Here is a 24,629-nt window from a genome sequence, read left to right as displayed (position 1 = left end):
AGTCGACTTTTAATCGAAAGTTCGAAAATAAAAATAAAAATGTTAAAAAAATTAAAAATGTATTTTTTTTTTTTTTTGTGAGTGAAATGTTGCATTGTCTCCCCTGATTCTAAGTCTAAGGCTTTATTAATTAATAGAAAAAGCTTCTGCTGTGGATTTTTAGCTTAAACAAGCATTGCACCACTGAAGTAAAGAACATGTTACATGACATTGACATTTTCGAAAATAAAAAACAGTTTTGACAATCATGAGTGGTTCATTAAATATTTAGTAGGGTCAGGTCTGAGTGCCAAAGGGGTGGCAAAGTCACCCCCTCTCCCTCTTCATGGGATTTCATCCGCCATTCATTTTTCCATAAACCTTGCTTAAAATGCTTATAGAAATTGTTTTACTTGCTCAAACCAAGCGATTCGACTATACTTAGAATCAGGGGAGACAATGCAACATTTCACTCACACACAAAAAAAAAAAAATGTTTTTTTTTCTTTTTCCGAATTTTGACTTTCAATAATAAAAGTCGACCTTGATAATAACAACGATTATTCGAAAATTCGAAATTCGATGCCCATCCCTAGTAGGTAGGTCATAGAGCCTATTTAACAATGTATGCCCAAAAAAAGAAACGTTGGTTTTTCACATCAAAAGTCAACCATGTTGTCTTCGTCATTCATAACTAAATCTACAGTATGCTTACATCAGCTAGCCTAGTACTATCAAATTTCAATACAATTTCAACCAATTAATATCATGACATGACAGCTGTCAATTAATCTTCATGGGCAGACCTTTCTAGCCCATAAATGTTAATATACTTAGCCAATAAGTTTGTAACATACAAAATAAAACAAACGGTAATGTCTTCATTTAATGTAGAATCCAAAGGACATGTAACTGGCTCGTTAACTCGCATTCCAGGAATATCCCTATTTACCACAGCTCGTCGCATGCATCAATACCTTTGTGATTATGTGCCCTATTTGGACCCCTTTATCTTTATAAGTATGTTGAATATCATAACAAAGTTAATCTACGATACAATACACAAGGATCGTGTGAAAACGATGTGCAGGAAATTTTGAGACCTAATGACTCATAAACCTAGAAGAGTCATAAGACATAATTTACAATACCGTTTTATTGGCTTCCTGGTTGTGGGTTCAGTTCTGCATCCGTCAGTGACCTTTGACTTTGAACACTGCTGTTCCTCTTTGCTGAAGCAGCTTGTATGTGTTTATGACCAGTCCTGTTTGGCCTGCCACATTCATATTGGTTGTTTCATGTTGCTTTGAGAACTTTTGCAGAACTTTTGAAAGCGGACAGGGTATAATATGTAACATTTCCGCATTAAATTGTGTGGAGTTAAGGACGGATTCCGTCCTTTTGCAAATTTGCATATCGATGGTTTAGAGCAGGGGTGGGCAACTATTTTTCATGGGGGGCTACATGAGATACCAGATTGTTGCCGGGGGCCGAACAAATATTGTCATGCCGTAACCAATGGATGTGCAACTTTGATGATAGAGAGGGCCACAAAAAAATGTCCTCGCTACCAGATTTTGCTGAGGGCCGAACGGCGCTAGCTCGAAAAATTGGGGGGCATTTGAACTGAAGTCAGGTTTAGAGGAATAACTCATTTTAAATTAACAGTTGTGATGATGTCATTATTCAGTCTTAACCACCAATATTTGATCCTTTTCTCACTCACTCCTATGTCACCACCTGCTCTCCCTGCAGGGCTTGAAGTTAACTTTTTTGACCACCTGCCAATATGGCTGCTAGATTATAAAGTTACCAGCCAATTAGAATTTCCACTAGCCAAAATGTTTTTCTTGAAATAAGCCAATATATGAGTGGGTTAATTTAAGTATAAGTATCAGTAAGTGGCCGGGGATTCTCAAAGCCTGTGTTGAGGGTCACACAAGAACAAAAATGCACTCTTGAAGCTAAATAAATCCAAAACCAACGAGTTAATTATTATTTAAATTTCTACTTCAATGTAGAACAGTTATTTCTTACACATGAGATTACTTTTAGCCTTTTAGTCATAAAGATTATTGAAAGATATTCCATATTCCAGACTGAAATGCTATAACAGAAGTGGAGTATTGGCCAGAATGACATGAACATTTGGACACTTATTCAGCGGGTATCTTCAGGGGGGTTACAAAAGTGTAGCACTCACCACGCTAGGGACACTTCCTGTCACCCTAGTCAAAGTAGCTACACATCCCGGGTTAAGGACAGATTCTGTCCTCCATTGACTTCCATTCAAAAGTGCTATGTTTTGCTATTTTCTGACTCCCGGCATTTTTCACAAAAATCATGCATGTTAGTTTTTATGCTCTCATCCTGGACCAAAGACCTTGGAATTGTAAAAATAAAAAAGAAAGAAAGAAAAAAATATATAGTTTGGGGTTATTTGTGAGATTTGTGAAATGTGCATGGCCACAAAGTCAATGTCATCATTTTCCCATTGGTTTTAATGTAAAGGACCCTGGAAATTGTAGTTCAATAAAGAGTACTGTATGTGTGCACATCCAACCTGTTTTGAGGCCAGGTGCTGGATACAGATATACAATACATAAGGGTTAAAAAAGTAGAATATCCACACACTGGAGCAGCTCCAAATATTTAATGACTACAAACAACATTTCAACCCATGCGGTGGGTCTTCATCAACCCATACAGTGGGTCTTCATCAACCCACACAGTGGGTCTTCATCAACCCACACAGGTGGTCTTCATCAACCCACACAGGTGGTCTTCATCAACCCACACAGGTGGTCTTCATCAACCCACACAGGTGGTCTTCATCAACCCACACAGTGGGTCTTCATCAACCCACACAGTGGGTCGTCATCAACCCACACAGTGGGTCTTCATCAACCCACGCAGTGGGTCTTCATCAGGTCTTCATCAACCCACACAGGTGGTCTTCATCAACCCACACAGGTGGTCTTCATCAACCCACGCAGTGGGTCTTCATCAACCCACACAGGTGGTCTTCATCAACCCACACAGTGGGTCTTCATCAACCCACACAGTGGGTCTTCATCAGGCAAATGACCAATATGAATATCATTAAATATTTGGAGCTGCTCCAGTGTGCGGATATTCTACTTTTTTAACCCTTAAGGACCCTGGAAACCCAACATAAATATGCATTTTGAGTTCATCACACCACAGGAACCTATGTTAATAAGGCACCAGCCAAATTTGAACGATGATGAACTTCGCAAAGTATTTAAATTTAGGTTTGAAAGTCATGGAGAAACAAGCAGAAATCTCTGCTCCGTCTCCGTCTAGGCTTGTGTGGGCATGTTGCATTGTGTGTGTGTGTGTGTGTGTGTGTGTGGTGCTGGCACGACTACTTCCTCAAATTCTGGCCAAAATCATGAGCGAGACCTCCACAGATCGCGCATGCACTCCGCACTGGGACCAAGGCTTTCACACATTTACTTGAAATAACTAAAAACGAACAGTTGGCAATCATACTTTTACCACATGGGTCAAGAAATGTGGTCAAAACACGGCTCAGTGTAGCCTACTTACTTCATTTCATTTCTCTCCAGGTCTCTCCAGCTCTGCTGAGACCCGATCCTAGAGAAAGTGAAAGTGGAGTGGACTATGTTTTATAAATGTAAAATAAATCGAAAATAGCCCACCAACAGACACAAAAACATGAGCATACATAAACATGTGTTTAATGTACAGACTTTTGAAACACGCATTTAAAGAATGACATGAACATTTGGACACTTATTCAGCGGGTATCTTCAGGTATCTTCGAGTCATTTCCTCAAATGCTGCCTGGCAGAGCAGCACTCTTAACACGGCCAGCACACATTCAGACAGAGTCCCAGCGGGCTGCGGGGGCATGAAGGTTTTGTTAGAACGGACAACTGCAAGCTACTTTATGATTGGATCTGCCTGTTGACGTCATTAGGTGGGCAGTTTGAAGACGTTAAGCACTGCCCAATTCAAATCCTGCCTCAAGAAAAATGTTAAACAGGGAAATGGTGATATTTAGGATTTGGGTTGAAACTAATGTCTCAAACGTTTTGAGGCTTACGATTAGTGACATAAGACCCTTGGGATTAATAAAGTATAGTATCTAACTAGTTAGAAGGTTTCTGTGGATTTCGGTTTCCAGGGTCTTTAAAGTGTAACTTACCCCCAAAAACACTTTTTTCAGCTTTTAACCAATATGGCTTTGGGGGTGGTGTGTGAAGAATTCTGGTCAAAATTTCCACATTTGAGACCAAACTGTTACCATTGTACCATTTGTATCATTTTCAGCAGCATAAGTTCCCTCTATGGGTTCAAACCTGCTTTTTTGTGTGCCCTCAAATGAATGGGAGATTTGGTACATCGTGACGTCACGGTGGTATTTGCGCGTGCCCCACTCATGTGAAAAAAAGTTTTTTCCCCCCATGTGATTACTGTAGTTCACGCGGCGCGAGCCCTTTAAGAGCAATGCATCCATAGCCCTTTTCCCACATGCGTACCGGAAAATTACCTGTAAGTCAATATCGGACATTTCCCTTCACACTTCGGCTCGCGCATGTGGGAATCTATCAGCGAAATTGCCTGTATGTGGGGGTGGGGGGGGGGGGGGGGCGGCACTGCAGAGCGAGTGGGGGAGTGACGTGTCGGCAAAACTCTGAATGGTGAAATAAGTTTGCTTGTTTATCCGTTCACCTGCATCGCGTTGAAGCACTTTTTACAGACTGGCTTCATTTGATGTGTCCGGGCTTGCCTTCGCTGTCGGCAACGTAAGCAAAATACTTCCACTTTCGCTTCATGCATTTGCCCTGTCGGGCTGTGACTGAAGGAGGAGGACGGACTGTGGCCAGAGAGCGAGCAGAGAGGAGAGGGGAAAATCAGCACAGCACACCCACACATGAAGCTGACATAGGCTACTGCTCTTATTATCACAAGATCATTTCGCCAGTTTGCTTTAATGTGCGCGAATGATTAGATTATGCCCGCTGGAACATTAAGCAACGTGTGTACACCTCGCCCATGAGAGTGTCGCGGAAAATGACTGCACCCGTTTCTCACTAGTATCCGCTAAAGCGCATACCGCTCTTCTGACAGGCTGGAAAGTGGTGAAATCTCCGCGACGACGGGGTCGCGCTTATACCGGCACGGCGCCTTTCTCACATGCAGGCATTAGACCACGTACCGGTCATTTTGCGGTACAAAGCGCATGTGGGAAAAGGGCTCATGGGTAATGCCTACTGTGGCTAATATTAGCCGCTAGTTAATTATGTTACATGGCAGTAAAACGCCACTGAATGACCAAATTGATATAACTTTTAACCATTTTGAGTAACACTGTTTCCATACGGATCACCAGCGTTAATTTGTTGTTTATAACGTGGCTATATTCATAACGGTTTCTTTGATATCTATCTTGGATACACTGAAAATACTGGGAGGCGGGCCATAGCGTCTCTTTCGATGATTTGATTTGACAGTTCTGGGCACTGGTGTTGGCGTTGGCCAATCCTGGCGTGTTCCACCCCCAATCGATTGTGTTCTGGCACAAAGGGAGTGGGTTTCAGGACGAAACAGTCTCGAGCCATTTACGTTATCTTTAGAGCAATATTCCTGGAATGCAAGTTTAACTAAACAGTTACATGTCCGACTCCTCTGCATTCTACATCAAATGAAGACATTACCGGTTGTTTTATTTTGTATGTTACATACTTATTGGCCAAGTTATGTTAGTTTATGGGGGAGGAATTCTGCCAGCTAAAGAATCGAGTATATGTGGCCATCTTGCCTGCAGAGTTTTCAAATCAAGTAGAATACCGTTTTGCAAGAAATCTGGGGGGGTCAGTCCCCCTTTAAATTTGATAATAAAAAGCAATTTTTTTTGGACCTCCAGCCATTTTTCAAAAAGGTCATGAATTCCCTGATGTTAGGCATCCATCCTGGAGTGAAGGCTTCAAATGTATAGTTTTTAGTGTGTTTGAGTATTTCCCCCCATTTTGAACAGTTATGGCACAGCAATCAATTTCATGCAGTTTACATGAAATGTATGGTCAATGGATTGCTATGCCAAACCTGGGGAAATGGGGGGAAAATACTCAAACACACTAAAAACGACAAATTTGAAGCCTTACCTCCACGATGAATGCGTAACATCGGGTAAATAGTGTTTTTTTGTGTGTGTGCAAAAAGGACAGTTTTTGGATTTTTGGCTCAGATAGTGCAGTATCATCATCAGTATATAAATGGGAGCTGTCTGTGTCTTTCTCTGTCCCACTGTGATGTCATAAATCCCACTGTGACATCATCCGTGATGTCATAAATCCCACTGTGACATCATCAGTGATGTCATAAATCTGACATCATCAGTGATACTGGATTGGTCACACAGCAGCCGAGCTGCGGGCAAGGCCGCGCAGCGGGCGAGCTGCGAATGCAAGCTGCAGGGCCAGCTTGGCGAGCTGCAGGATGGGCGGGCGGGCCTAGGAATCGCCCTAGTATTAAAAAAGTGCAGGTTTTTGACTCCCAGCCATTTAAAAAAGAATCATGAATTCCTTGATATTAGGCATCCATCCTGTAGGTAAGGCTTTGTTCACACCATAGGCTTCAAGCTTCATGCGTGGAAAATAAGACTGAATCCTGAACGATTGCTTGAGCAAGGCGTGGCGCGCGGCGCGTTGGTGGTGTGAACGGCCTCGCCTGTTAACAAGGACGCCTAAATGAAACTTACATGTATGGGTTCAGTGTAGGTTGAGCTTAGGTTGACCGGTGCTTCGGCGTATGGTGTGAACAGCCATTAAGGCTTCAAATTTGTAGTTTTTAGTGTGAGTAGTTCCCCCCATTTCCCCAGGTTTGGCATACATTACATTATGTAAATCATGTAAACTGAATGAAATTGATTGCTGTGCCATAACTGTTCAAAATGGGGGGAAATACTCAAACACACTAAAAACTATACATTTGAAGCCTTCACTCCAGGATGGATGCCTAACATCAGGGAATTCATCACTTTTTTGAAAAATGGCTGGGAGTCAGAAAATAGCAAAACATAGCAGGAAGTTAATGGACATCACTGAGGTACTACTGGCTAGTAAATTACCATCAAGTACGGTAAATGCAAATTATTTCACTCCGGTTTAGCTGAGAAAGAGTAGAGTGAACGCACACCGGGGTGGGTCACTGCCATACTGTTCAGGTCTATCTGACCCAATTATCTGGCAAGGCCACCCATCTAACGTCCTAAAAAAAGAACCGCACAGTTTGATTTGTTGAGTGGTTCAGATTTGCATGTTTCTTAGCCTTGTTGCACGGTGAAGCTGTGACCCTCTGTGCCACATTTCCTCTGTATGTTCAGGTCCTTGCCTGGAGATCACATATAGCACAGGCGCCGGAAGCGGGGGGGGGCAAGGGGACATTTTGCCCCCCTAAATATGAGAGAGAGTGGGGGGGGGAGACAAGAATCCGCAGCCAGTGAGCGAGCAACCCAGTCCCCCCGCCCCCACCCGCGCCGACTCGCTGCTCGGCTTTCTTCGGCAGCCTACTACTAATACTTCTTCTGGGGATCAAGGGGCAGTTTACACGAGGACGGTTTCCTATGGTGACGGGGAATTATTTGATCGTTAGTGCCTCTCTTTTAGATGGCGATGGCGTTTCTGCGCTTTGGAAACGACACATTTTGAAACCACCCTCCAGAGTCGAATTCTTGGTGACGCTCCCTGCTGAGCGCTCCATGTAATCGCTTTGAAACGGCTCATTTCAGGAACTCTGACGTGCCGGTTCAATTTCAAAACAAAACGTCACTATAATAATGAATGAAGTTTGGCAACATTTCAGAATTAAGCTACACTGTGGCCAACTTCAGTTACATGTTCATAGCGTTACTGCTGCGAGGAGCCGATGGCTGTACCCGGTCGGCATTTAACGTTAGTTACAAAAGCACATCGACAGTGTTTTCTCACTGCCAGTAGCCTAACTACACAGTAGGGTTTGACAGATAGCTAGTCCGACCGGTGTCGGCACAGCCAGCGCTCCCGGTCCTCGCTGCTCGTTAAAGATTTCCAATAGACGTTATTCTGATAAACTGGTCACATATATGTTACGTTTTCACCCGACAAATATTAAACCTTTAAAACATTTTTTTTTTTTTTTTTTAGCTAAACAGCTTTTTGGCAAGTCTAAATGACTGCGGTAGGCGTACTCTACTTCCGTGTTTAAAACCAGAAAGACGATTACGAAATGACGTCATGCAGAAGCGTCCTTGTATGGGCAAAGAATAACGTGACACACTGCCACCTAGCGACCTGGCATGTACATTACGCCGTTTTAAAAATTAAACAGCGCTCATGTAAACAGGGAGAAGCTTCCCCTGTCAGGTGAAAAGAAGTGGCTGGCTAACTGAAGGAGGAAGCATGGAGCCAGTTTCGGCTCTCCCCCAATCGATTGTGTTCTGGCACAAAGGGAGTGGGTTTCAGGACGAAACAGTCTCGAGCCATTTACGTTATCTTTAGAGCAATATTCCTGGAATGCAAGTTTAACTAAACAGTTACATGTCCGACTCCTCTGCATTCTACATCAAATGAAGACATTACCGGTTGTTTTATTTTGTATGTTACATACTTATTGGCCAAGTTATGTTAGTTTATGGGGGAGGAATTCTGCCAGCTAAAGAATCGAGTATATGTGGCCATCTTGCCTGCAGAGTTTTCAAATCAAGTAGAATACCGTTTTGCAAGAAATCTGGGGGGGTCAGTCCCCCTTTAAATTTGATAATAAAAAGCAATTTTTTTTGGACCTCCAGCCATTTTTCAAAAAGGTCATGAATTCCCTGATGTTAGGCATCCATCCTGGAGTGAAGGCTTCAAATGTATAGTTTTTAGTGTGTTTGAGTATTTCCCCCCATTTTGAACAGTTATGGCACAGCAATCAATTTCATGCAGTTTACATGAAATGTATGGTCAATGGATTGCTATGCCAAACCTGGGGAAATGGGGGGAAAATACTCAAACACACTAAAAACGACAAATTTGAAGCCTTACCTCCACGATGAATGCGTAACATCGGGTAAATAGTGTTTTTTTGTGTGTGTGCAAAAAGGACAGTTTTTGGATTTTTGGCTCAGATAGTGCAGTATCATCATCAGTATATAAATGGGAGCTGTCTGTGTCTTTCTCTGTCCCACTGTGATGTCATAAATCCCACTGTGACATCATCCGTGATGTCATAAATCCCACTGTGACATCATCAGTGATGTCATAAATCTGACATCATCAGTGATACTGGATTGGTCACACAGCAGCCGAGCTGCGGGCAAGGCCGCGCAGCGGGCGAGCTGCGAATGCAAGCTGCAGGGCCAGCTTGGCGAGCTGCAGGATGGGCGGGCGGGCCTAGGAATCGCCCTAGTATTAAAAAAGTGCAGGTTTTTGACTCCCAGCCATTTAAAAAAGAATCATGAATTCCTTGATATTAGGCATCCATCCTGTAGGTAAGGCTTTGTTCACACCATAGGCTTCAAGCTTCATGCGTGGAAAATAAGACTGAATCCTGAACGATTGCTTGAGCAAGGCGTGGCGCGCGGCGCGTTGGTGGTGTGAACGGCCTCGCCTGTTAACAAGGACGCCTAAATGAAACTTACATGTATGGGTTCAGTGTAGGTTGAGCTTAGGTTGACCGGTGCTTCGGCGTATGGTGTGAACAGCCATTAAGGCTTCAAATTTGTAGTTTTTAGTGTGAGTAGTTCCCCCCATTTCCCCAGGTTTGGCATACATTACATTATGTAAATCATGTAAACTGAATGAAATTGATTGCTGTGCCATAACTGTTCAAAATGGGGGGAAATACTCAAACACACTAAAAACTATACATTTGAAGCCTTCACTCCAGGATGGATGCCTAACATCAGGGAATTCATCACTTTTTTGAAAAATGGCTGGGAGTCAGAAAATAGCAAAACATAGCAGGAAGTTAATGGACATCACTGAGGTACTACTGGCTAGTAAATTACCATCAAGTACGGTAAATGCAAATTATTTCACTCCGGTTTAGCTGAGAAAGAGTAGAGTGAACGCACACCGGGGTGGGTCACTGCCATACTGTTCAGGTCTATCTGACCCAATTATCTGGCAAGGCCACCCATCTAACGTCCTAAAAAAAGAACCGCACAGTTTGATTTGTTGAGTGGTTCAGATTTGCATGTTTCTTAGCCTTGTTGCACGGTGAAGCTGTGACCCTCTGTGCCACATTTCCTCTGTATGTTCAGGTCCTTGCCTGGAGATCACATATAGCACAGGCGCCGGAAGCGGGGGGGGGCAAGGGGACATTTTGCCCCCCTAAATATGAGAGAGAGTGGGGGGGGGAGACAAGAATCCGCAGCCAGTGAGCGAGCAACCCAGTCCCCCCGCCCCCACCCGCGCCGACTCGCTGCTCGGCTTTCTTCGGCAGCCTACTACTAATACTTCTTCTGGGGATCAAGGGGCAGTTTACACGAGGACGGTTTCCTATGGTGACGGGGAATTATTTGATCGTTAGTGCCTCTCTTTTAGATGGCGATGGCGTTTCTGCGCTTTGGAAACGACACATTTTGAAACCACCCTCCAGAGTCGAATTCTTGGTGACGCTCCCTGCTGAGCGCTCCATGTAATCGCTTTGAAACGGCTCATTTCAGGAACTCTGACGTGCCGGTTCAATTTCAAAACAAAACGTCACTATAATAATGAATGAAGTTTGGCAACATTTCAGAATTAAGCTACACTGTGGCCAACTTCAGTTACATGTTCATAGCGTTACTGCTGCGAGGAGCCGATGGCTGTACCCGGTCGGCATTTAACGTTAGTTACAAAAGCACATCGACAGTGTTTTCTCACTGCCAGTAGCCTAACTACACAGTAGGGTTTGACAGATAGCTAGTCCGACCGGTGTCGGCACAGCCAGCGCTCCCGGTCCTCGCTGCTCGTTAAAGATTTCCAATAGACGTTATTCTGATAAACTGGTCACATATATGTTACGTTTTCACCCGACAAATATTAAACCTTTAAAACATTTTTTTTTTTTTTTTTTAGCTAAACAGCTTTTTGGCAAGTCTAAATGACTGCGGTAGGCGTACTCTACTTCCGTGTTTAAAACCAGAAAGACGATTACGAAATGACGTCATGCAGAAGCGTCCTTGTATGGGCAAAGAATAACGTGACACACTGCCACCTAGCGACCTGGCATGTACATTACGCCGTTTTAAAAATTAAACAGCGCTCATGTAAACAGGGAGAAGCTTCCCCTGTCAGGTGAAAAGAAGTGGCTGGCTAACTGAAGGAGGAAGCATGGAGCCAGTTTCGGCTCTCCCCAGATCGGCAGAGGGTGGAGTAGCAACCAGGATAAATAAATTAAATTAGCACTAATGGGGGATAAAAATGGGATAAAAAATGGGTGGGGGGATGTAAACAGGGAGAAGGTGTGAACGAAACGCTATTGTGTCGTTTCTTCCAGAAACTGTCCTCGTGTAAAGGGCCCCCAAGTTACAGAGAGCCCACTTTACACTGTTTACACAGCCTGTGATGCTTGTTAAAGCCGTGATCGTTGTGGGATTATTACACCTGAGAGACAGACGGACCCGGAGAGAACTCAACTTACGTACTATTGCCGTGGAGCTGTCTCTCCTCCCTGCTCTCTCACTGACAGCTCCATGGCAATAGTAGAGAGAGAGCAGCAGAGGCAAGCCGGTTAGCAGCACAGACAGTCATCTCATCTCCACCGGTCACCCCGGGAGGGTTTACTGCAGTGTTGCTCTGATAACTGAGAGCTAAACCAAATGGGTGTTTTGTGTGTCTGGGATACACTTCCTCAGTACTTATTTAAGTTCCGTTTTATTTATTTTTCATTGTTACGATGCCACACCCTTACTGCACTCAGTAATGCACTTTAGGATGGCTTCAATGTGTTGTCATTGGCTGCTGCTATAATGGTATAGTATACTGTTAGTTTTATTTTATTTTTGTGTTGAGATGACAAGTTTTGCACTGTGTTTCAAAGTGATAATAATAATAATAATAATAAGTTCAGTGTTTCTGCCTGTTTTTCTGTCTGATGTAGTGTAATTGTAAAATGACCTAAAGGGAGAGCAGGTCACTGAGTGAGAAAAGGAGAAAATACTGAATAATGACATCACTATGACATCACTTTTTTTTTTTGACTCACTTCCTGCTTTTGCCCCCCTAATTGCAAACTCATTCCGACGCCACCGACGTATAGCTTAAACTGTTTTCGCTAGATTCTTTATCAAGAAAAAAATAATAATTAAAAGGCACTGACTCAACACTACACGTGTAGTACCGGTATACTGTCTTTTTTTAATTTCACTATTTTTTTTACATTTCTGACAGTAGCCTTTTAATGATTACAAAGAAAAACACTGCTACCAATGTATTAAAATGAATTTGTGACATCGGTGTCGTTCTATGCCTATCTCTAGTGAATTTGTTGTAATTGATTTTTTGAATCCCTTCAGTGGTGTCCAAACTCTGAAGAGGTGAATTATCTCTTGTAAGGTCATATCCGAAGTCATATGACTTTGGGGAAGTATCAGATCTGGCTCCGGTTTATAATGGCCCTTTTATTGATTTGCATTTGTGTCCATCTTTCCTCTCCTCAGACGAAACCTGACCAAGCTGTCGCTGATCTTCAGCCACATGCTGGCTGAGCTAAAAGCCATCTTTCCCAACGGCCTGTTCCAGGGCGATAACTTCAGGATCACTAAAGCCGATGCTGCCGAATTCTGGAGAAGGTCCTTCGGGGACAAGTGAGTTTCTGCGTATACATTTAGTAATGAATGGGTTTCCCCTTTGGCTTCAGGTTAGCTCTTGCAAACTTCACTGCTGAATTTGATATTCAGGTTTCAGAATCAAGCCCACTGCAATGCACATACAAGACTGAGCAGATGTCCTTTATCCGTGACCACCTGTATATGTGAATGATGTTTGTAATTCAAAACGTGATGGATGATTAGAAGGATGCATGTACTATTTTCTTTTTAGCGGCAAGTGAGTGAATATATAAAAATAGATATAGATGTTAAACATTCTTCTACTACAGTAATCTCTTTTAAGGACCATTTTTTGGCATCACCTCCCTCCAGGACCATAGTGCCATGGAGGACCTTCCGTCAGGCTCTCCATGAATTCCACCCCATCAGCTCTGGGCTAGAGGCCATGGCCCTCAAGTCCACCATCGACCTCACCTGCAATGACTACATCTCTGTCTTTGAGTTTGACATCTTCACCAGGCTCTTCCAGGTAAGGCCTACAACAGTTGAGCGTTAGTCAGAGACGTCAGCCATCTGAATAAGTTTAGTATATGAGCCAAATGTAGGATGTTAAAAAGTACTAAAATGTCTCATTAGTTATTACAGTCTCTTAAGAAGGTTTAAAATGTAACTTGGAGAAAACTGTGGTCACCCTTATGGCTATTTACTTTCTTTACTTTTTCTTAATTTAGATTGTAGATTTTGCATCCAGAGCGAGCCACAAACAAATTGCATTCAAACAAAACCCCCCCCCCCCCCCCCGCAAAATGCAGCCCAAACCTGCCCACTTGGGTGGAAAATCGCCCAATCTGGCAACACGAAGCATCACCGCTGTGAAAAACCCCAAATAACTTCACTTAAAATAACTTTGAACTCTTCTGTTTCACCGGCTTTGCACCGCTCTCTCTCTCTCATTCACTCTGGAGCTCGCTCGACCAAGGGGAGTCATGAGGGTCTTTCACACCGGCCATGAAAGCCGAAAAATGCGCGGAAATTAGGATTCGCGGCTCCGATGTGAAAGGCATAAACGCGCATTGGTGGGTAATTCTTGTACGCCTTTTGTCCCGGCACCAAAGGTTGTCACATCGCCGTATTGGCGGACAACCCGCCTCCACTTGAAAGGTCGTCGCAGCGAGCCGGAAAAGGTGCGAATGGTCAGCTCATTCATAAAAAAATTACAGGGGAAATCACCTCATGTATCAAGAAAGTGACGAGTGAAAGTAAAAAAAGTAGACTGATAGACAGACCTATCTCCACACACCACACTGTGCGAGGCAGCGCTTCATACGAATCGCTCATAAGATCGTGGTGTTTTTGCAATGTCAGCGTAGGTAATTATTATGTATATTAACTGTATTACAACTTTGGCATGACAATATCTGCTGCTTTACCTTAACACAGTGTGAGTGTTACAGTTACAACAGCCAACTAGTCCGCTGCTCTCGCTTCAGGCAGCCTCGCACTGTCCCCCTGTCTAGTGCAGGCTGCGGCTGAACGGGCTGAACAGAAAGCACTGAGGTGAGGTGTCAAGATTTCATCTCTGAGCTCTCTGATAGGCTATTGCTTGATGTGTAACCAATCAGATAGCGCTGTGGGCGGGACATTGCTCCAGACACAGAACTAGGAGGGGATTCTTCCAGGTGCAGCAGCCGCAAATTAGCGCATTTTTTTATTAAGTTATGATATCGGCAAACAGCCAATGAAAATGCCGATACAGATCTCCTCAGCGGACTAGGAGAAGGAGGAAAGTCTGTTGTTGAATTGAATTCGTTCATCATACAGTAGCCTAGGCTACACTAACCTATGAAAATATTAATTTGGGCTAGGAGGAGCTGGAAATCCCTCTGCTCGCCTTTCAATGCGGGAGCGGGGGATTTCACCTGAAAGTACAGAGCAGCACGGTAATGTGGCCGTGCTGCTTGGCTCTGTGTGAAAGCAATTTCTGTGGCGAGGCGGCTGGCTTTACGGGACTCCTAAACGGCTATTTTTCTGCGATCTGTGTATGAAAGAGCCTATGCACTAACATGTCATGCATGTGACATGCATGCAGCGCGGCCAGTGCGGCTGAAAAACAAGCCTCAGATTTCAAAACACACAGAGGGGGTGTGGCTTCACACACAGAGGGGGCGTGGCTTCCTTCACTGCTCAGATCGCCATTACTTGCCTGTCTCGCCACATCGCAAGTAGTGTGTTGCTGACATCTAGCAGGGCTGAATCTCGCATTTAGTACCTTTTAACACTGACCCATATATGACAAAAGAATGTAATTGAATTAAGTTATTTCTACTGTACTAGAATTTAACATCTTCAACTCTGCTCATTAAACAACAGTAACTCACTTTTGAGTTGCATTAAGAGTCATTTCCTGACTCCCGGGTCTGTCTCTGAACACGGCCACACATTGTTGGCTAGGAAACTAGCAGTTGCACCACAGCGTGGGTGGTTAATTTCAGCCTTGGCTATGTTTTTTACTCCACTGGAGCACATGACAGCGTGCAGCAGTAGAGGTGGGGTTTGGTCATTATTAAGGGCGTGGCGCCCACAGCAGCTTCTGCTGAGGTCTGCAAAAACCCCTTCACATGGTGGGAATTTGATTTAGACATTTTCATTTTTTGACATTTCCATAAATTTGAAACTCTCCCCTACAGTATATATACATTTTTGAATAGCTGCGATAGCTCTCTCAGATCGAAAGTGATGAGTATTTTAATCTGTTCTGGGTCTAAAAGTAAAGCATGATAAAAATGCCTTTAAACATTCTATAGCATTGTATTTTCTACAGTGCCATTCCACCAAAACCATCAAATAAATACTTTCCCCTTTGTTTCATGAAAATAATGATTCACCATGATGTACTATGGAGACTAAAGTAACCAAATCACTCAAAATACCTGCAAAACTCATTTTCAACCTTCTTTGGCTCATTTTGCACTGCAGCAACGACATGAAGGGTTTCTGCAGGCCACCACACATTTAAGATATACATTTAAAATAAAAGACTGAAAAATAAATAATAATAAAATAAATTCTGCTCATTTATTTGGTGACCCAAATAAATTCTCCTGTGACCCACCTGTGGGTCATGACCCGGTCTTTGGGAATGTCTGCCTTAGATTACAGCACATTATGAGTTGCACTGCAGATAGGGAATGTTAGGCCACATTCAAATACAATCTGTCGAGACGTATTGTAGTCCGGCTGTAGTACGCCGGGGTGGGCGTATCTCACTTCACCATCCCCCCCCCCCCCTTTCTGCCTTCTCCCCTTCAAAACAAGCATGTGTGCGAGCGAACCAGGAAAATACATTTTTAGCTATTTTGTAGCTTTAGTTTAATTTCTCTCTTTTTTAGTGAAGTTTTTGTTTGATATCTGCTATTTCATGCTGATCACTTTCATTCGTATTGAGCGTGTTGAAACTGGTTGAAACATTTCGGCCGAGTGCTGAGGCAGACAGGCTCTTTCATTGACAGACTAACCAGACGATTTTTATTGTCGCAGTTTTTGAGAGAGAGAATAATAATAGTACTCATTCATTTTATTTATAAAGCGCTTTTCAATTACCCAAAGACGCTGACACAGTATGAGTACATAGAAAACAAGGTCACAACAGGCAACAGATACAAGTAACAATTAAGACATTGATCAGCGATATATGGAAACAGAGGGGAGGGAGGGAGAGTGTGGAAGGGACAGGGGTCAGACAGAAGAGAGGGAAAAGTGGAAAAAGGGGAGGGCGTGAGGTAGGAAGAGGTGGTTAAGAGTAGGGAAGGTTGTAAGCTTGTGAGAACAGGTAGGTTTTGAGTCGGGATTTAAAAGTGGGGAGTGAAGGTGAGTCTCTCATAGGCTGGGGGAGGGAATTCCAGAATCGGGGGCAGCTCTCGAGAATGCTCGATCTCCAAAGCTTTTCAGTTTGGATGGTGGAATGATGAGGGGAACAGTGGATGAGGAACGGAGGGTACGGTTAGGGCGATGGTGGAGAAGGAGGTCAGTCAGATAAGGGGGGGCAGGCTATGGAGGGCTTTGAAGGTGAAGAGAACGGGCCAATCAAGGGACGGGCCAATCAAGGACCTGACTTGACATTAGGGATGCAGCGGTTTCCGGTTTGAAGGTATACCGCGGTTTGAAAAAGTCACGGTATCAAAACCACTAAGATTTGCCGTCATACCTTCCCCATCAGCTGTTTCCCCAAAACAAAGTGCCCAGGTCGCTTGCAGAGTGCAGCTCTCAGGCAGGCAGCCCCTCCCCCTGGCTGCATGCCTACCTAGACTAGAGCACAGTAGAGAGGAGCTGTCACTGACTGTATTTACAACCATGTGTGTGATAATGGCTGAAGCAGGAGAACGCAAGGACCCCCCTGAACTTTCCCCCATCTAAAAAGACGATGTCGGCTGTATGGGAATATTTCGGCTATTGTAAAAACACAAATGGTCCGCACATAAAGGTCCGCGATACCGTGAAACCGTGGTATTTTTGTCCAAGGTTATCATACCGTCAAAAACTCATACCTTTGCATCCCTAGTTGACATGGTAACCGGCCAATCAGGAAGGCCACTGGCAAAACAGTAAAGGTTGCCTCCATCATGGCTCTCTGCCTCGAGCAGTAACATCAATGTTCGTCGAGTTTAAACAGCCATTAGTGCAGTTATTGCAGAAATAGAATAACAACAATTAAACAAGAGGACAGGAGTATGCAACAGCTAAGTTTCTCGGCGGAAAAGGCATTTTCGCTCTTCTTCCGTGTGGATTTGGATTTGACTGGATCCGACACTGATTGGCTGAAGGACTGGCTGCTTTGACTGACTGAAATGACTGCACAGCTCGGAGTCCAGACGGATCCACAGAATGAAACAGAATGTGAGTTCACGGGTCCAGATGGTTTTAACCAGGCTAGACAAGCAGAGCAATACCATGGAATTTTACAATTGGGTCACTTTACAGGAATATACCCAAGTGCATAAGCTTTTTCGTTTCCTATTTGAGTAATTTTATTTTGTTGAAGTGGATAGAGTTGATGTCCCCCCCCTACCCCCCCCCCCCCCCCCCCCCCCCCCCCCAACACCCGAAACTGGCTCCATGCTTCCTCCGAGACATGGGCAGTTAGCCAGCCGCTTCTTTTCACCTGACAGAGGAAGCTTCACTGGTAGGACATAGCACGTGGGAGGTTCACGCTATTCCAACCAGTTCCCCTCCCTCTGAACAGGCGCCCTTAACGACCAGAGGAGGAACCACATTAGCAACCAGGATATTGCATGTTTTGGTGAAGGGGGTTCCTATATGAAGTAGGGCATTCACAGACTAGTCGACTAGTCGAAGGATTTCGACTAGGGTTTATAGGGTTTATATATATATAAACCCTATAAGTTTATATATTTATAGGAACCCCTTCATATAGGGTTCCTATATGAACTAGGAAACCCCCCGGGAGGCACGGGGAGAACATGCAAACTCCACACAGAAAGGCCCTTTTGACGACCCCACCCGGGCGGTGGGCACTCGAGGACATGCGGATGGGCAAGGATAGAGTTAGATCGTTGATGGGTACTTTATACACTGACACGTGTGTGTGTGTGTGTGTGTGTGTGTGTGCGCGCGCACGCGCGCGTGTGTGTGTGTGTACGTGCGTGTGTGTGTGTACGTGCGTGTGTGTGTGTAGCCCTGGTCCTCTCTCTTAAGGAACTGGAACAGTCTGGCAGTCACGCACTCTGGCTACATGGCCTTCCTCACCTACGACGAGGTCAAGGCTCGACTACACAGGTTCATCCACAAGCCTGGCAGGTGAGACACAAACACGCCCTGTAACAACACAAGATGATGTAATAACACATTTTTTTTAAATAAATGTTCACTTGATTAAGTAATAACATTTTATTTATTATTGCATTTTATAATCAACAGCCTGAATTTCATCAAATTTGCCTCAAACATCGACTTAGACTCAAGGATGATCTGATTAGATTTTGGTGGTCAAAGGTCAAGGTCACTGTGACCTCTCGAACGCCATTTTCAAGCTTGTTAACTAGGGCTGTGAATCTTCACTGGCCTCACGATTCGATTCGATTACGATTCATCTGTCAATGATTCGATTCGATTCGATTAAACGATGCATCGCGATGCATCTTAAATCGATGCATCACTTTTTCCGCAATACATGATTTATTTTTTCTCACTTTCTTTTTTCTCACTGTGTGGCTACTTTTAAAATAAAAGTGCATTTGGAATTGCATTGTATTATGATCCATAATTAAAATAAACAACTGCATGTACTTACATTCTATTTTATTTGATAAAAAAAAAAATGTTTTTTTTTTTTTTTTTTTTTTTTAATAATCGATTTTTGATATTTGTTAATCGATGCAGAATCGTGCACGTCCGCATCGCGATGCATCTTATAATCGATTATTTTTGACACCCGTATTGTTAACGCAATATATCAGGAATGCCTTGACGGAATTTAATCAAACTTGTCTCAAACATCGACTTGGACTCAAGGATGAACTGATTAGATTTTGGTGGTCAAAGGTCAAAGGTCAAGGTCACTGTGACCTCTCAAACTCCATTTTCCAGCTTGTTAACGCATTAAAAATGGCAGACCAACACCAGCTCTACTCGAACTGTATCAGTTTAAACGCGTGAAAGGACGGAAGGCACAGAATGTAAAAAGGTCTTTCCAGCGAGAGTGGTATGAACGAGAGGAATGGCTGTGGATTGACCTGGCTCTAAATGAAGCGCGTAAACAACAAATCTCCGTGCACAATGCTAAGGTAAAGGAAAATCGTGAGACACACACACGCACACACGGTCTCTCTCTCTTACTCTCCTGCTGTTTATCTGATTGCTGACAAATTATGCTATGCTGTTATCATCCGCACTGACGTGTGTGTGACTGTGTGTGTTTAATTGGCTACAGGCCTTTTGGAAAGCTGATATTTAACAGTGATGTCATGTAGCTGCGCAGCTTTGAATAACACTGAATGAGCATAATAAATGATAAAACGCGTAGTTGAATCAGTAATTGTGAATGCTATAACTAGGGCTGTGGCGATTCACTTATCTCCCGATTCGATACTATCACGATTCTTGGGTGCCGATTCGATTTATATTGCGATTCTTAAGTATTGCGATTCTATGATTATTGCGATTCGATATTACGATTTATTGCGATTTTTGTTTATTTTTTTCTTTTATTTTTTCAGTTTGTTTGCTTTTTTACACTAGATTAGATCATGGGAAAAGTTGAATCATACACTAGAGACTGTATATTATATCATGAGTAGGGCTGGGCGATATAGTTAAAAACAGGGGCGGACTGGGATCATAATTCAGGCCGGGCATTAGATACCAAGCAGGCCAGGCCGATATGGGCCGACGCGCGTGAAATTTGGGCCGTTTGAAGCCCAATTTGGGCCGTTTGAAGCCAGATTTGGGCCGTTTGAAGGCCAATTTTACAATGAGATGCACCCACTTTAACCCTGAAGTGTAATTATTACTTCAGACTAACTAATAAAGTAATAAAACCATTAGTAAACCAGTAGGCGGCGCCTGGCCTGCTGTTCAGTGAGTGGCCTGACTGCAAGCACCCAATTTTTTTTTTTTTTTTTTTTTTTTTTTTTTTGCGATTATCGATTCTGGAATACAAGATCGATTCAAAAAATCGTGACATTAAAAATCGCGATACTTGGGTGAATCGATTTTTTCCCCCACCCCTAGCTATAACGGAAGTGGAGTATTGGCCAGAATGACATGAACATTTGGACACTTATTCAGCGGGTATCTTGCATGTTGCGTTCAGGTGCACTGTAATTTCTTTTTCTTTTTTTGCATTCCATCGCGGGCCGCAAGTTGAGTATCACTGCCTTATAAGATAGAAACTATACCGGGGACCCTCTCATTCTGATTTGTGATTTTGGGCTCAGCTTGTTTCCACGGTAACATGCTTGACATTTAAATTGATAGGTCAGATTAGAATGTAATCCATGAACTATTTTAGATTTAAAGAATAACATATTTTCGTTGAACTATGAAGCTTTTGCACACAAAAAAAGTTTTTGTTTTTTTTCTGAAAACTTTTTGTCAAAGTGCCATGGACCCCTGGGGGTCCTCGGACCCCCATTTGAGAACCACTGCCCTAGAGGATATTATTTCTGAATGCGTGACTCATTATAGTCTACCATTATAGCCACGTAAAAATCTCTTAGAAATCTCACTTAACTAAGACCCATGAGCTCTACTGATTATTTCCCCTTGATTTTATTCATAGCAAACTTGAATATTAATGCTGCTTATTCAGCTTACAAATACATGTTCTCCTACCATTCTCTCTCATGTTGACTTAACCCCCCTCCCCCCCCCCAATTAAATCTCAAGGACTCGATGTTGACTAAGGCTGGCTCAGACTACAGGATTTTTCGCCCGATTTACCCCTCCCGACAATCTGAGGAGAAATCTGGCCTGGCAGCTTGCCAAGCTTGGTCGGGCCCGATGTTCGGCACAGATTATCTTGTAATGTGAGCGGTTTGCAGATCCAATCTTAACCCTCCCGATCTGGGAGGGTTCACAGCCTCATCGGGGCCGTCCCGATCATATCAAACATGTTTGATATTTAGGACTGAAAATCTGCGCGAATACATCATCCTGCTGCTGCGCGAGACTCCCGTCATTATCGTTAATTGATGTGGCTCATTTGATGCACGTCAATTTCTGCTCCTATAGCGCACTGCAGGCATCAGATACCAAATACCAACAGCACAGAACCATGAGTATTTTGGGGAAAATGTCACTAATTTATATCACAATGAATGACCAATGAATAAAAAGTTGTTATACCGTAGTTTTGAGCCCCTGCCAGTCAGAGGCTGTAATCTCCTACCTGTCTATCAGGCAGTGTGGGGAAAAAAGGCATTGCTGCTGCGGGAAGCAATCCAGTCTATCCAAACTTTTGCCGATCTGATCTCATCATGACATGCAGCAGGGGAATATATTTTGGTAGGCGATGTGTTTGTGTTCTCACTTGTCCAGACAATCTTGGTATAGAGTCGCGTTGTTTACACGCTTGCTATATTTAAACTGCCGTGTTTGTTTGGGGAGCATATGCGAGACAGGCGGGCATGAAAGACGGGAAAAGAGAGAGAGGGGTGGGGTGGGGGCGGAGCGCTTTGGTCGCTGCTGGAAGCCCATTTGACGCTACAAAATCGAAACAGGTTCAGAGTATGGCCGGGCGTCAAGGTGATTATCCGGGCAGGATAATCTTAATAATATCCTGTAGTGCGTGGTGCGCCACATTTACAAATCTTGTAGTGTGTGCATGTTTGAGATTATAGGGAAGATAATCTGGGAAGATTCTCCTGTAGTGCGTGTCACAGCCAGATTTCAAAATCGGCTAGGATTTTCAAAATCCTGTAGTCTGAGCCCACCTTTAGTTAACTACTCTGTTTACACTTTCTCACCTCCTGTCAACGACCCTACGCCCAGATCAGTTGCAGCTTGAAGGAGCGCAGAACTGAACACAAATGCTCAAATATCGAACGTGTTTCACGTCCGAATCGCACAGAAACAGGGCACTGCACGTCAGATCGCCATCAGCGCACTCCCCGAGTTTCAAGTTGATCCGACCAACAGTTCTCGAGATACGCGAAGGACAGAGAGAGAGAGAGACAGAAGCCGCTTTCACACACAGATCGCGCAAAATTGCAGTTCAGAAGGCCCGCAAAGCCGGCAGCCTCGCCACAGAAATTGCTTTCACACAGAGCCAAGCAGCACCGCCACATTCCCGTCTTGGGGTGTGCTTTCAGGTGACAGCCACCGCTCCCGGATTGAAAGGCGAGCGGAGGCATTTCCACCCAGCTTCTCCTAGCCCAAATTAATATTTTCATAGGTTAGTGTAGCCTAGGCTACTGTATGATGAACAAATTCATTCAACAACCAAACATCTCGGCTGTTCGTCTCCACTGAGCTGTCGTTTCGCCCCACCCACCTCCCCAGTCCACCACCAATGAGTCTTGACTCCTGAAGATTTCTCCATCGTAGGGGAAGGGGGGGGGGGGGGGATCTCTATCCTAGCCTAAACAGATGCTCCCCTCTCACCACAAGAGGAGCGTCATCTTACAATGGAGTCATACGCCGAAGTAGTTGCCATGCCATTTGCTGAATAAAGCTGCTTGTCAAATATTACCAACTGGTCTCTCATGATTGAAATGCCATTAGATTCTACCAAAAAACTGGGCTGTTCCTTAATTTATGCTTTGATCCAAAAACAATACATTCAGATTTTCCTGAGTGCAAGGATAGCTTATTGTTGCATAACCAAGTGTTTACATTTTGAAGCTCTTTACTAAGTGAGGATGTGACTGATTCTAAGCATTCTCCGGTTACCAACAAGGTCATCATCAGCATATAAAAATAGAGAACAGGCTGACTCCATATCATGGGGAGGGGAGGATAAGCAGAAGTCAGTTGTGTTGTGAAAATGTTAAGACAAAGAAGAAACTTCACGTTCTTTCCTGTTTTCAACCCAATGTGAGTAATGTTACAAATCTTCAACTGTGAATTCAACCCGCCTGTTTCCAGGAGGTTGCTACATTACATAGGCTGCCTGCTGCTGTGTTTCTAGTTAAACATTTTTTTATCCAAATTATCCAAATTAGATATATTCCTTATCGACCTGTCAGTCATCTTTAACGATAAATTAATCATTGTGTAAAAAACAGCTTTTGACATAGACAATACAAAATGCTGGTTTTTATCAGCCACGACAGCGGGGCTGGTATTGTTTTCACCGTGTGCATGTGTGTAATCAAGGCCAAATGTGAACCTGGAGACGCCGATTGTAGCAGGAACTACCAGAGAAGCAGTTTTGAGTACTTTGCCATGTGTTTTGTATGTCTGTGGGCAGATTATAGTGTCAAAACTGTGCAAGATGCAGTCACGAAACTTTACAGCTGTGAAGTTAAGATATTAATGAAGGCAGCGTTCGAAAAATGTGTGTACGGTAATCCGACTAAGGGGACCAGCCCACCCATATTGCCCCCCCCCCCCCCCCCCCCCCCCCCCACACACACACACACTTTACGACCCTGGGCCACATCACGTTTTAAATTGCGGGGCATCGCGGCTGGAGTGATCCCATCGCTAGATGGTCTCTAGTATTACAATGTTTACAATTAATACGGTTGTCTTTTTGGGTGTAATAATTCTCCTACGCTGGACTTTTTGCCCCCTTGCTTGGCATTCATTTTCCTCTGTATAAGTGGTCAAAGTTAAATTGCGCCCCCTTGTTGTGGTACAGTATATCATCTCAGCCAAACATGAAAAATAGCACATAGCCTGCGTTGCAGATTAATCACTTCATATATTTTTGATCGATCAAATTCTTAATCGTTTAACTGTCGATTAATCATTAACATCCCTAGTGTCTGCAATTGGCTGAGGTTCTTGTCTCGCTCTCAGCTACATCTTCAGGCTGAGCTGCACTCGGCTGGGCCAGTGGGCGATCGGCTACGTGACGGCTGACGGGAACATCCTGCAGACCATCCCCCATAACAAGCCACTCTTCCAAGCCCTCATCGATGGATACAGAGAGGGATTGTGAGTTACACCGACTCCACACACAGTTTCAATATATTCTGATGCTCCGCATGTTGGAGAATATCATGGTCTTTAGATAGTTGTATTTCAGACGGGGAGTTAAGCAGTTGGTTCAATTCTCTGGGGAAGTCGGGGCATCTACAAGCTTTTCTTTGCTTTACCAGATACATTTTTCTTATGTGCTTGGATAGCTGGCCAAACTTTCTTTCTAGAGCAACCATTTTGCACCAAATTATGTCTTGTATAATTGTTGACCACTTTA

The 24,629-nt window shown here is 43.7% G+C and overlaps 1 pseudogene across 1 annotated transcript in view; it reads left to right on the top strand.

The window, feature by feature from the left end:
* Positions 1-24,629, top strand: part of LOC310785759 (E3 ubiquitin-protein ligase CBL-like) — a 73,419-nt pseudogene that overhangs the window by 15,253 nt on the left and 33,537 nt on the right. Inside the window, exons 3-6 of the transcript XR_014554017.1 lie at positions 12,638-12,784; positions 13,121-13,277; positions 18,441-18,562; positions 24,230-24,367. The product of XR_014554017.1 is annotated as an E3 ubiquitin-protein ligase CBL-like (transcript). The remainder of the gene's footprint in view (positions 1-12,637; positions 12,785-13,120; positions 13,278-18,440; positions 18,563-24,229; positions 24,368-24,629) is intronic.

This window comes from Poromitra crassiceps (assembly GCF_964638095.1).
Source record: "Poromitra crassiceps genome assembly, chromosome: 1".
NCBI classification, from domain to species: Eukaryota; Metazoa; Chordata; class Actinopteri; order Beryciformes; family Melamphaidae; genus Poromitra; species Poromitra crassiceps.
Note: the sequence above shows the minus strand (reverse complement) of the source record. Positions and strands in the feature narration are given on the sequence as shown.